Below are 14,263 nucleotides of genomic sequence, written 5' to 3'. Positions count from 1 at the left end.
CTACTCGGGAGGCTGAGGCAGGAGAATCACTTGAACCTGGGAAGCAGAGGTTGTGGTGAGCCGAGATTGCACCATTGCACTCCAGCCAGGGCAAGAAGAGCAAAACTCTGTCTCAAAACAAAACAAAACAAAGCAAAACAAAACAAATGACGTGATCTTGAACAATTTTCTTAACTTCTCTAAGCCTCTATCTTCATCTTCAATAACATAATTTTACCTCCAAGATTGCATTAAATGGAATCTCACATGTAAAACAGCTGACAAATATTAGGGGCCCAACAGCTGTGCGCTCCTACTGCTGCCCCACTTTACCCCAAGGGAGAAGCACAGATGTCCTGAAAAAGCCTGTTGATCCCTACACCTCAGCATCCTGGGTTTACACAAGGCACAGTGGCATCCGGAATTACCGGGGTCACCCAAATACAAGACATGTTTTGATTTTTCAACTTAGGTACACGTGGCTTTTAACGTTCACCATATATGATCCATAATTTAGAAGAGATTTTCCTACACTCCCCCGTGGTTCTATTTTAGCAGACTTAGATGTGCCATAATAGCTCACTCTTTTAAGCCCTCTTCAGTGTCAAAAACAAAACTTTCATCTGTAACACAGTTATCAGCAGTGAAAGTGGAAAAGGCACCTATGAGTCAAAATGACCCTCTGCCCCACCCCACCCCACCCTACAAAAAGCTGTTCAGGAGGATTTGGCCTGCTTATGAGAATGCTGTCTGTATTCCCAGGGACAGAAAAATGCCTACCCTGGTTAGAAGCTGCGCTGCTCAACCTCCAGGGTAGAAAGCTCCCCACACCCTCTACCCAAGGAGAAGAGAAGCAAATGGGGTGGCCAGGCTCCAGGATGTGGACTGTTTAATGTGGTTTCTGCAGTCCAGGTCACCGCCATGGGTGAAGCTCTTCCTTCCTTCTTTTCCACCCAAGTGGCCAAGGTCCTACGGCTGCTGCAGGGCCTCTTCCCTATGAGTCAGCCCAGCCATTCCCCTTCCCCCTTCTTCTTCTTCTTGTTTTTTGAGACGGAGTCTCGCTCTGTCACCCAAGCTGGAGTGCAGTGGCATAATCTTAGCTCACTGCCACCTCTGCCTCCCGGGTTCAAGCAATTCTCCTGCCTCAGCCTCCCAAGTACCTGGGATTACAGGCACCCGCCAACACGCCCAGCTAATTTTTATATTTTTAGTAGAGACGGAATTTGAACTTCTTGGCCAGGCTGCTCTTGAACTCCCGACCTCAGGTGATCCACCTGCCTCAGCCTCCCAAAGTGCTGGGATTACAGGCATGAGGCACTGCGTCTGGCCAAGTCAGCCCAGCCATCCTGACTTTTTGTTCTGGTAAAATTACTCTCTTCCACATCTACCTTCCAAGTAGCTAAATCAGAGATCTGGCCCTTGGGGCAGGCTTGAAGAATCCCTGTTTTTGGTCCTCAAGACGTCCTACCAGGGTCTGCGACAATTCCAAGACTTCTGTTCTTAAAGAGGAAAGAAACCTCACATACACGGCGCTCGCAGAGCTCAGGCGAGCCCGTATCGGAGGCAAGGCTTGGGAGGGCCCTAAGGTTTGGGTGTGCCGTCTATGATAACAGCTAAGAGATCTGAAGCCAGCTGTCTGGGTTCAAACCTCAATTCCAACACCACCGGCTGTGTGATGTTAGACAACGTCCCCAGCCTCTCTGTGGTACAGTTTCCTCACTGTAAAAGGGCCACAATAATAGAGCTGCTCTAAAAATTAAGTGAATTGGTGCATATAACGTATTCAGAACAATGCTTGGCACATGGGGGAGTTCAATAGCCACGTATTGAACAGAGTAACTTAGCAATTAGTAAATATACTCATGCAGGCCAGGCGCGGTGGCTCATGCCTGTTATTCCAAAACTTTGCGAGGTTGAAGCAAGACGGTCACTTGAGCCCAGGATTTTGAGACTAGCATGGGCAACACAGCAATATTCCATCTCTAAAACTGTGTGTAACATACAGGTCTATATACACTCAAATGTTCACAGTGTATTTATAGTATACAAAATAGCTGGAAAACAGACTTAACTATTGACAATGGTTACTTCTAGAGAAGGGAGAATGCAAATTTCAGCTTTTTACCCCACACATATATTCTTGTATCATCTGAAATATTTAAGCAAATTGTATGTATACATTTGCCCCGAAACACATAGCAGAATAATGTAGTTTTGACTCAAAATCTTCAAATCGTGATGGAATTGTCCTGTGAAAGTAAAGTTATAGAGATGAAAAGCCTCCCTCCAGCCTAAATGCTCGTTCATATGACCTATATTACACAAAACAATGCAGACACCCCAATCCTTTCCGCACTGTCATAAGAATTTTTCAGTGAACTGCATTCCCCTTTACAAACTAGATGATACTTAGAGTTACCAGGCAAGAACGTGGATCCAGTTCTGCTTTTTCAAAGCCCAATGTTCCTCCCATAATAGCAATGCATTCTTCAACCGGTCAACTGCCCCCAACACCTGAGCTCTCTGTTGTACACAACTCAACGAGGCCTGGGAGAAAACAGGTGCAAATTTCACTTACTCAGTAACAACACATCCCACCTGATTCCTCTGCTGGGCTAGTTCTCAAGTCGTCTTTTTCTAAGCTTTCATTCGGCTCTACCACACATACCTAGGCTGGGTAAAACACTTTACCAAGTTTTTTTTTTCCGAGACGGAGTTTCACTCGGTCGCCCACGCTGGAGTGCAGTGACGCCATCTCGGCTCAGAAGCCAGCGCCCGGGTCCATGCAGCCCCTTCCGCGGCAGACGCGGGGAGCCGGGGAGCAGTGGGGACCGGCCCCCACCCGCAGGGCGACCGGGACCCCCGCGCAGGCCCACGCGGTATCGCAGTAGGCGCGAAGCCCCCGGTGCCACCCGACGCCGAGACAAAGCCCAGGCGCAAGGACCTCGCATCCTGACTTCGGACCCTGCGGAATCCAACTCGAAGCCGCCACGCCCGGGGCAGAGACCCCCGCCCGGTCCGGAGACCCCGTCGCCCGGTCTCACCTCAGGCCACCGGCTCACAGCGCCTGCTCCTCGCCGCGGCGCCTGGGCCGACTGGAGCGCAGCTGAGTAGCCTACAGAGCGGAGGCAGCCTCAACAATGGAGTCCCGGGGCGGGGCCGCCGCTGCCGCTTCAGCGCGTGTTCTCCGCTCAGGATCCGGCTCGGAGCAAGGAGCTGCAGCTGGCGCGGGGCTGCGGCCTGGACACACACCGTGCAGGTGCACAGGGCCCCGCCTGCCGCCCGCCGCCCCGCCCGCCGCCCCACTCCCAGCGGAGGCAGGCGCCCAGGGCCCGCCCCCCGGCCAATGGAGAGCGAGCTGCACGGAGAGGGCGGGGCCTGGGGGAACAAATGGAGGTTGGGCGGGAAGGCGCTGGTACTGGGCATACCGAGTCCCGCGGGAGGACTGGACCCAAGAGCTGACCGGATCCTGGCCTTCTAGAAGACCCAGCTCAGCGTCCACCTGCAGTCTGGTCTACAGGACGCGCTCATCTCAAGCCCAGAACTCAGGCTTTTAGGGCAGAGAGCGAGAGACAGGCTTGCTTTACAAAAAGTGAAACAGAGGTCCAAGGAATAGGATTGCCTGCTGCCGGAAGTCACATAGTCCCATTCACTCGTTCACCTTGCCATTCAGCAAACATTTGGAAGCACGTATGGTGGGCGTTAGGACTGAAGAAGGTCCGGGCGCTGTGGCTCGCGCCTGGAATCCCAGTACTTTGTGGGGCGGAGGCAGGTGGATCACTTGAGGCCAGGAGTTCGAAACCAGCCTGGCCAACAAGATGAAACCCCACCTCTGCTAAAAATACAAAAACTTAGCCGATCGTGGTGGCGTGTACCTGTGGTCCCGCTACTGGGAAAGCTGAGGCAGGAGAATCGTTTGAACCCGGGAGGTGGAGGTTGCAGTGAGCTTAGATCGTGCCACTGCATGTGCTCCAGCCTGGGCCACAGAGTGAGACTCTGTCTCCAAAAAAAAAAAAAAAAAAAAAAAAAAATTAATAGATGGGAAGTAGAAGTGAACTTAGGCCTTCCCTGAAGGAGCTCGGCTAAGGAGTACCTGAAATGTCTCTGCATCTCTTTAAGGTCTGATAAAGGAACCAGGAGCGAGCACTAATCACTTCCCTTTCCTGCCTCAGAGCTTTCATGTGTTTGCTGTTCCCCACCCGAAATGCCAAGTACCAATGGTATTTATTTATTTATAGAAATGGGATCTCCCTATGTTGCCCAGGGTGGTCTCAAACTCCTGGCCTCAAGCTATCCTCTCGTCTCATCCTCCCAAAGTGTTGGGATTACAGGCATGAACCACTGTCCCCAGCCCTGATCGTCTTTAAAACCTCTTTCCTCATCTTATTTGAGATTCCTGTTTCATGTGCCCCCACACCGTTGGTTTTTCTGTACTTCCGTAGCTGCTCTGCCCAACTTGTATATGTCTGGGCTCAGGCCAAATGCCCTTCCATTTGCAGTGCGCACTGCCACAGGAAATCTCATGCCCTTCCGGGCTTCACAAACCATCCACATGCTCTGCTGCCAGCCAGAGACATCCATCCCAGTCAGATGCCCAGCCCTGACCCTTCCCAAAGCCCCAGCTGGACAGAGGGAAGCATCTCAAATTTTCCAAAACAGAGTGCTTTATTAGTGCCCTAACCTGCTCATCCACATTCTTGTGATTCTCTGTAAACAGCCCCTCCATCCACCCAGCTGCTCAGGTGAAAATCTCAAATCCTCCTCCAGTCCTTCCTCCCTGAACCTCTCATGCAGCCCTCTGCCTTCCTAGGACACTGAGCACCCCTCACTCCCAGCACCAGCTGGGGTGCTGTCTGAGTCGCTGCCACCCACTTGGCATGGAGTGTGACCTCTCGCCCAGTGTGGTGGCTTACGCGTATAGTCACAGCGCTTTGGGAGGCTGTGGCGGGCAGATCGGTTGAGGCCAGGAGACTGGGACCAGCCTGGTCAATACAGTGAAACTAAAATACAACAATTAGCCAGGCATGGTAATGCGTGCCCATCGTCCCAGCTCCCCTACCCAGGAGGCTGAGGCAGGAAAATTGCTAGAACCTGGGAGGCAGTGGTTGCAGTGAGCCAACATCACACCACTGCATTCCAGGCTGGGCAACAGAGTGAGACTCTGTTGTAAGCTTAAAAAAAAAAAAAAAAAAAAAAAAAAAAAAAAAAAAAAAACACACACACACAAAAAAAAACAAAAACAAACAAACAAACAAAAATACAAAAAACGAAGAAGAAGGAGAAGTGTGACATCTCTAAGGCAAGGCAGTGTCCCACTCTGATTCACTTCTATGTGCAAAGCAGGACCTTCACCATGAAGGCACTCACTCAGGGATGCTGCTGGGATGGGTGGATGCACAGTTAAGGTCTTCATGGTGGCTGGGGCTAACCCCATCCCCATCGCTTATTCCCACAGACACCTGTACACTCATCACTCCCACGCTCACACCCACCACTGAAAGCCTGGCCCCTAATCTGATTTGCCTAACAAGCTCCCCAGATGAACAACACATGCTTCCCTACCTCTCCCCTGCTAGGGCCCCACTGTGTTCTGGGATGTACTCAGGGATCAGGAGAACAAAACCTCAGGGAGTGAAAGGACATTCCAGGGTGCAGGCCTCTGCATCCCCCTCCATGCCCTCACCCCTGCCTGACACACCCTCACCCCTGTACCTGGCCAGCTCCTACCAACCCTTAAATTCTCACCAAGTTCAGTGGTGGCAGCCACACCCTAAAGTGACTGACCCCCCAATAACCTATGCCATTGCATAGTCTTCCTGACCTTGGGTACGAGCAAACCGGTGACTGGCTTCTAACCCATAGAGCCTGGCAAAAGCAATGGGATGTCACTGTCACAGTGCATCACCTTCGCACACTAGAAAGGAAGGTTCCACCTGCAGGCGCTCCAGGAAGGAGATGCTGTGCTGAGAAAGGACCTTTGGAGGGGCCCCGTAGGCAAGGAAGCAAAAAGCTGGGCCCTTGCCAAGCGGGTCTGAGGAAATGAATTCTGCCAGTAACCTCAGCGGGCCTGGAAATGGATTCTGCCCTGGTGGAGCCTCAGATGAGGATGCAGCCCAGCTGCTTGGCTGAGATCCCAAACACAGGATCCGCTAAAATATGCTCAACTACTAGCTTGCCAAAATTGGCTTAAAGGTGTGTGTTGTTTTAAGCTTCTCAGTTGTTAGTTTTTGCCTACGAAAGTGTTAAAATGTGAGACAATAACTTAGGTCCCCTCCCCATCACACACATTCTTCTTTCTGGCATTCATCATAATTCTACTTATTGATTGAAAATCTCCCTCTTGACTGGGTGCAGTGGCTCAGGAGTTCCAGACCAGCCGGGCCAACATGGTGAAACCCCATCTCTACTAAAAATACAAAAATTAGCTAGACGTGGTGGTGCAATCCTGTAATCCCAGCTACTCGGAAGGCTGAGGCAGGAGAATTGCTTGAATCCAGAAGGCAGAGGTTGCAGTGAGCCGAGATGACACCATTGCACTCCAGCCTGAGTGACAAGAACAAAACTCTGTCTCAAAAAAAAAAAAAAAAAAATTGTCTCTTGCCACTAGCATGAAGGTCCCATGAGAAGAAAAGTGGAAACTTTTGCTCATAACAGTGTCCCAAATGCCCAGCACGGTGTAGTTCTAGGGCAGTGGGTCGATGGTGGAAGCTTCTGGTTGAAGGGCCCAGCTGGCCCTCCCAGCTGCCTTCTCCCTGGTGAGGTTCCATTATAGAGAACAGAATAGTTTCTTGCCTTTCCAGAGTCCCTCTTAGTGGGGATCGGCCAAGTGACATTGTCTTGCCCCGGGAGACATAATTGGAAGTTGGCTGAAAGGTTTCTAGCCGTGGTGTGCTGGGGCGATTTGAACCAGGACATGAGAGCTGACCATCCATTGTTCAGGAATTCTGCAAGTTGATTGTTCAACACATTCAGTACTTAAAAATATCAAATAATATGAACTCGCAATTTAAAAATGCATTAGACCAGATGCAGTGGCCCACGTCTAACACATTGGAAGCCTGAGGCAGGAAGATCACTTGAGCCCAGGAGTTCAAGCCCAGCTTAGGCAAAAAAGGAAGACCCTGTCTCCACAAAAAATGATAAAATTAGCTAGGCATGGTGGTGTGTGCATCCAATCCTAGCCACTCAGGAGGCTGACGTGGGAGGATCCCTTGAGCCATCTGTTCAAGGCTCCAATGAGCTATGATAGTGCCACTGCACTCCAGCCTGGGTGACAGAGCCAGACCCTATCTCAGAAATAAACATATTTCATATATTAATAAATTTATAATAAATGTATATTTATATACACATTTATGTATTGTAATTATATATTTAGACATAAATACATATTTCTTGCTTTATTTATTTATTTATTTATTTATTTTGAGACGGAGTTTAACCCTTGTCACCCAGACTGGAGTGCAATGACGCAATCTAGGCTCACTGTAACCTCCACCTCTGGGGTTCAAGTGATTTTCCTGCCTCAGTCTCCTGAGTAGCTGGGATTACAGGCACGCACCACCACACCTGGCTAATTTTTGTATCTTTAGTAGAGATGGGGTTTCTCCATGTTCTCAGGCTAGTCTCAAACTCCTGACCTCAGGTGATCTGCCTATCTCGGCCTCCCAAATTGCTGGAACGACAGGTGTAAGCCACTGTGCCCAGTCTATATGATATATTTATATATTATAATTATGTATATTAATTTTATATAATTATATATAAATATAAAAACTTCCTTGCCTTCTCTTGTTTCTACCTACAGTCAGTCCCATGACTTCAAATACTATCTACATGTAATAGTTTTAAATGTATATTTTATATATATATATATATATATATATATTTTTTTTTTTTTTTTGAGACGGAGTCTCGCCCTGTCGCCAGGCTGGAGTCCAATGGTGCAGTCTCAGATCACTGTAACCTCTGACTCCCGGGTTCAAGCGATTCTCCTGCCTCAGCCTCCCAAGTAGCTGGGCTTATAGGCACCCACTACCACGTCCAGCTAATTTTTGTATTTTTAGTAGAGACAGGGTTTTGCCATGTTGGCTAGGTTGGTTTTGAACTCTTGACCTTAATTGATCTCCCTCCTCAGCCTCCTAAAGTGCTGGGAATACAGGCGTGGGCCACCTTGGCCAAAATATTTTTCTGTTTCTAAGCATTTTACATGAGAGGAAAGTGGAGAATAAATCATCTGACACTCTACTGTAAAAGAAATATTTGTGCCTCCCTTCTTTTCATCTTTCCTAAGTGTACATATTACCAAAATGTCTTTAGGTTGAGGTCCCTCCGTGAAAACTTTACAGGGTTTTGTGTCCTCAGCCACCCTCCTGTCTTTCCCTAGTCCTGGAATTTTAAAACTGTCTGGGGATGACCCAGGATACCCACAGTGGCCATGTCTATTGGAGGGTCTAGTGACTATCAGCCCCGGGGTCATCTCATCGCCAAGGACAGCCTGAGGTAGGGGGTAGAGTCGCTCAGGGGAGCAGCTGGATGCTCTTGGCCTTAGAGGAATCTCTTGGTATAGTTTTATCTAAAATGATGACCCCTTAGGATTATTAAAATTTTAGGACATTAAAATGAATGGACAATTCAACGTAATGTCATTAAAGTTAGGTCATTAAAACTGTTCCTCCAGCCAGAGCTTTTATTCCTTGGAGACACAATGATGGTCTGCCAATGGGATACTGATATTGAGAGGAAAAGGTAGAAATGATTTCTGCTCTCTAGATTGTCTCAGACTTGTGAAGAGAGAAAAACTGTCCCAAAGGACAAGGAAAACCCACCCCAGAGAGGATGTGCAAGAACCTGAACATTAAAATGCACTGAAGGCGCACAGGAGGACAAAGAGCAGTGCCAGTGCCTCCTGGGTGATCACTGAGCACTTTACTGAACAGGATGGGTGTCCCGAGGGACAGAATGGCCTGCCGTGACACTTACAAAGGTCTGTGTTGGAGTCAGCACTGCCTCTCCCTGAGTTTGTTACCTTGAAAAGGCTTGTCTGCTTATTTGTGTTCCAGTTTTTCATTGGCTGTAAGATACATTTTATCAGTACAGCTTGAAAGATAAACATACTATTTCCAAAGAGGCAAGGTAAAATGGTGTATTTTATTTGCTAAAAATTCATATTTATTTCTTCCCCAGAGTGAGTGTAGTAAGTTTTAAAGGTGTGTTCTTTTTAAGGGTAATTTCAAATGGAATTGTAGGACTTAGCTTTATCAACGTTACTGGTGAAATAAAAGTGTGATAGATAAATTGATGATTTACAAAGATTCACCAAAATGTCAGTTTCCTTCTTGTAGCATGGTGAAGAATTTATGACAGTGGACACATCTGTATCCTCTTATCTGGATATTCGAGGGTTTTGTTTTGTTTTGTTTTGTTTTGTTTTGTTTTGTTTTGTTTTGTTTTGTTTTGTTTTTGGAGACACTGTCTTGCTCTGTAGCCCGGCTGAAGTGCAGTGGCGCCATCTCTGCTTACTGCAACCGCCGCCTCCCGGGTTCAAGTGATTCTCCTATGTCAGCTTCCCAAGTAACTGGGATTATAGGCACCCACTACCACACCCAGCTAATTTTTGTATTTTTAGTAAACAGGGGGTTTTAGGCCTGACACAGTGGCTCAGGTCTGTAATCCCAGCCCTTTGGGAGACCAAGGTGGGCCGATCATGAGGTCAGGAGTTCCAGAGCAGCCTGACCAACATGGTGAAACCCTGTCTCTACAAAATATACAAAAAAATTAGCTGAGCCTGGTGGCAGGCACCTGTAATCCCAGCTACTCGGGAGGCTGAGGCAAGAGAATTGCTTGAATCGGGGAGGTGGAGGTTGCAGTGAGCCAAGATCTTGCCATTGCACCCCAGCCCAAGCGACAATGGGAGACTCCGTCGCAAAAAACCAAACAAACAAACAAACAAACAAACAAACAACAGAAAGACAGGGTTTTGATAAGTTGGCCAGGCTGATCTCAACCTCCTGACCTCAGGTGATCGCCCTCCTCAGCCTCCCAAGCTGCTGGGATTACAGGCATGAGCCACCATGCCCTGCCCATTGTATTTTCTTTTTATTCCCTAAATTTTAATATGTTTGAGTTTGTCTGTTCCTTCATCACTTTTTTCTTACATAAAAGAAATTCTGCCTAATCCTTCATAAAAAAAATCTTCCTGTAACTTCTGAAAGTGTTCTGGTTTTATCTCTCATATTTGAATGTATAATAAGTTGATTATGGCTCACGGAATAGAGAAGAATGCAATGCATTTTCCCAAGTAGATGCCAGCCTGGTTTGCCTCATATTTTAAAGTGCATGTGATTTCTTTTTCTATTCTACAGTGCCTACTCTATCATTCCTCAACTCTCCATATAAATGCTGGGTCATTAAGACTTTCTTTTCCCTTGGTCTGCTTGCTCATCTCTCTGCTAATACTGTGCTGTCCTGAATATTTTCATCTGAAAATCTTAGAAGTATGTTAGACAAGCCATCACTCTTTTTTTAGATGACTAAAAATCATTAGACATTTGTCATTTTTACTACGTATGAAAAAGTACTTTTTCTTGCCTAAAAACAACCTGATTTGGGAATTTATGTGATTTCATAGGAATAGCATCTGGAAGTGATGACATTAATGTCATTTTAAAAAACGTGTGTCGTATTTCCTCTTATTCTTTTCTGCCTTCACATTGTGCAATAGAAATTTTTTAAATTGTTCTATTAGTATTGTCAAATATCAATTATTGGTTTTATTTACTACTCAATTAAATTTAATGAGCCTACTCTGTCTTGGTGTAATCACATGGAATGGGCTCAACTCCCCAGTTAACAAGTGACAGCACGTGTAAAATATTGTCTACCAGGGAAACTCATTGAACACTTAGTGTTCAGACAGTGTTTTGGTGTCTGGTTCCCTAAGCACCACTGCAGTGACACAAAATAATAGACGTTCAGCAGAAAAAGTTTTGGCAAATACATTGCATAAGCCATTTACATGCAGTGAGTCATTCTTATTAGGGTTGGTGGAATCCCTTTCAAAATGTAAGTTACTAATACAAAGATGGAACTTTGCGAGCAGACGTTTTTAAGAATAAGTAGTCTCAGGACTGATAATATTAACTCCCTTATGCACATCAAGTAGGACTTTATTATGACAGATACTAGAATTGTACAAAGTGAAGTTAAAAGGTAACTCCTAGCAGCACATCTTACTCCCTGGATTCTCTAATAAGATGGGTGTTTCTACTTTGCTGTTGCCTTTTTGAATAGTTCGATTCTAGCATTCGTACTGCTGTGTGGGAGGGAGTATGTGTGAACAGAGTAAGAGTTCTGACAATCAAGGCACAAAATAAATGCTTGGAAATTTTAGAATCATGTAAACAGCTTATGGATTGAGTACAGATTCCCAGTGCTGTCAGTCTCACCCATCCTTCTATCCACATGTGTGGAATGTTCTAGGACTCCATGGCTTTTGAGGATGTGGCTGTGAACTGTACCCAGGAGGAATGGGCTTTGCTAGATTCTTCTCAGAAGAATCTCTGCAGAGAAGTGATGCAGGAAACCTGCAGGAACCTGGTTTCTGTAGCTGAGAATGACAAAACATTTCACTTAATTACAGAAGTATTTCCCTATCATCAGTGCTATTTGTGATTTGGAATGGCGCAAGGGAATGATTTGGTGAAGAAATCAGGCATGGGCACTGTGTACAATGAACATTAAATCTAGTAATGTTTCTATAGTTTGTAATAATTCATGATAATTTTGTGGGTCTGTATTTTAGGAAACAAACGGAAAGACCAGAATATTGAAGATCACTTCGAAAAACCTTGGAAAGATATAAGATAATTTGCACGGAGAAGAGGAAATAAAGTCCTCTGAAGGAATCTTAGCTTGTCATGAACTTAAAAGCAAGCGATCAAAACAAATGAGAGTCACTTGAAATTTATTTCTTTTTAGAAAAATTTCACCCAAAATGCAATGTACTTCAGTGTAGCAGTCAGTGTTTGGAAAACAGTTTACTTGAAAATAGTACTACAAAACTGTGTACATGAATGTTACTAATTTGGACATAGCCATGCAGGTGGTAGCTGTGTTTTCAGTAGTAACCCATTTACTTTCCAATAATTCAGTCATGGCAAAAAAAAAAAAAAAAAAAAAAAAGCATTTTCCTTGGTATTGGTAGCAGTGTAAGTCCAAGACCTATTAGTAAGTAGAAAGTTATTAAACCAAGCAATAATTATATGCTTTACATTTTTTTTACAGAAATCATATGATACAGAGACTGTGTGAAAACAAAGACGGTAGTCAGTATGGACAGTTGTCAGCCAAATTCCAATGCTTGATCTGAATGAGAACATTTCTGCTGGATTAAAACAATGTGAATGAAGTATTTGTGGAAAAGTCTTTGTACGTCATTCCCTCCTTAACAGGCACATCTTAGCTCACTCAGGATACAAACCATATGGAGAGAAGCAATATAAACGTGAACAGTGTGGGAAACTCTTCGTTTCTGTTCCAGGTGTTAGAAGACACAAGATAATGCACAGTGGAAATCTAATTATAAATGTACGATATGTGGGAAAGCTTTTTATTTTCTCAATTCATTTGAAAGACATCAGAGAACTCACACAGGAGAAAAACCCTATAAATGTAAACAATGTGGTAAAGCGTTCACTGTTTCCGGTTCTTGTCTAATACATGAACGAACTCACACTAGAGAGAAACCCTACGAATGTAAGGAATGTGGAAAAACATTCTGATTTTCTTGTTCTTTTAAGACGCGTGAAAGGACTCACACAGGAGAAAGACCCTATAAATGTACCAAATGTGATAAAGCCTTCAGCTGTTCCACTTCCCTTCGTGACCATGGAAGCATTCATACTGGAGAGAGACCTTATGAATGTAAACAATGTGGCAAAGCCTTTAGTCATTTGAGTTCCCTTTGTAACCATAGAAGCACTCATATGGGAGAGAAAGCCTATGAATGTAAACAATGTGACCAAGCCTTCAGTCGTCCCAGTTCCCTTCACCTCCACGAAAGAATTCATACTGGAGAAAAACCCTATGAATGTAAGAGATGCGGTAAAGCCTACATTCGTTCCAGTCATCTTACTCGCCATGAAAGAAGTCATGATATAGAGGCTGGGTGTAGTGACTCAGCCTATAATCCCAGCACTTTGGGAGGCCAAGGAGTGTGTATTGCTTGAGCCCAGGAGTTCATAACCAGCCCGGATTAAAACAGCGTGAAACAACCTGGGCATCAAGGTGAAACCCTGTCTCTAGAAAAAATAAAATAATGCCGGGCACGGTGGCTAACACCAGTTACTCGGGAGACTGAGGCAGGAGAATGGCGTGAACCTAGGAGGCAGAGCTTGCAGTGAGCCGAGATCGCACCAGTGCACACCAGCTTGGGCGACAGAGCAAGACTCCGTCTCAAAACAAATAAATAAAAATAATTAGCTGGGCATGGTGGCACATTTCAGTTGTCTTAGTTCTTTTTCAAGGACATAAAAAGCAATGGGGGGTTGGGGGAAAGCCCTGTGCATGCGGATCACGAGGTCAGGAGATCGAAACCATCCTGGACAACATGGTGAAACCTCGTCTCTACTAAAAATACAAAAAGCAGCTGCATGTGGTAGCATATGGTTGTAATCCCAGCTACTCAGGAGGCTGAGGCAGGAGAATCACTTGAACTCAGGAGGCGGAGGTTTCAGTGAGCCGAGACTGTGCCACTGCACTCCAGCCTGGCGACAGAGTGAGAATCCATCTCAAAATAAACAAACAAATAAATAAAGCCCCTTGAATGTAAGAAATGTGGTAAAACATTTACTCTTTCCCATTCCCTCATAAACATGAAAAGGCTCACACTGCAGAGGAACCTTAAGAATGTAGGAAATGTGGCCAAGCCTTCAGATTTTCCTGTTTTTGAAGATTTGGGAGGCCTCAGACTGGAGAAAAGCCTTTTGAATCTAAATTTGTGGTAAGGCCTTCAGTTGTGTTAGTTCCATATGAAGACACCAGCTCATTCCTGAGAAAAACCCTATGAATGTCCAGAATGTGGGAATGTTTCATTTCTCTCATACCCACTCAAGGACCTATGAAAATGCACACTGTAGCTGGCTGGACCTTGTAAATACAAGAACGTACACAGGATTAAGACTCTAATAGTTTAGAAACTGCAAGAATATTTTCAGTTTTCACATTTAATTGAAACGTCATGTGAAAACTCCCACAGGAAAGAAGTTCTATAAGTGAAGCTTTT

General features: G+C 45.5%; 1 protein-coding gene and 1 pseudogene across 1 annotated transcript in view; one reads left to right on the top strand and one right to left on the bottom strand.

Moving 5' to 3' along the window:
* Window positions 1-3,562, bottom strand: part of LOC140711197 (SH3 domain and tetratricopeptide repeat-containing protein 1-like) — a 44,464-nt gene extending 40,902 nt beyond the window's left edge. Inside the window, 1 exon segment of the mRNA XM_073014103.1 lies at window positions 3,024-3,562. The gene's annotated coding sequence lies outside the window, so the exon portion shown is untranslated.
* An 8,560-nt stretch (window positions 3,563-12,122) lies between these two features.
* LOC140711196 (uncharacterized) lies at window positions 12,123-13,276 on the top strand (annotated as a pseudogene).
* Window positions 13,277-14,263: the final 987 nt, after the last annotated feature.

This window comes from Chlorocebus sabaeus, unplaced genomic scaffold (assembly GCF_047675955.1).
Source record: "Chlorocebus sabaeus isolate Y175 unplaced genomic scaffold, mChlSab1.0.hap1 unalloc_scaffold_279, whole genome shotgun sequence".
NCBI classification, from domain to species: Eukaryota; Metazoa; Chordata; class Mammalia; order Primates; family Cercopithecidae; genus Chlorocebus; species Chlorocebus sabaeus.
The sequence above is the reverse complement of the archived record's forward strand: the minus strand, read 5'-3'. Positions and strand labels throughout refer to the sequence as shown.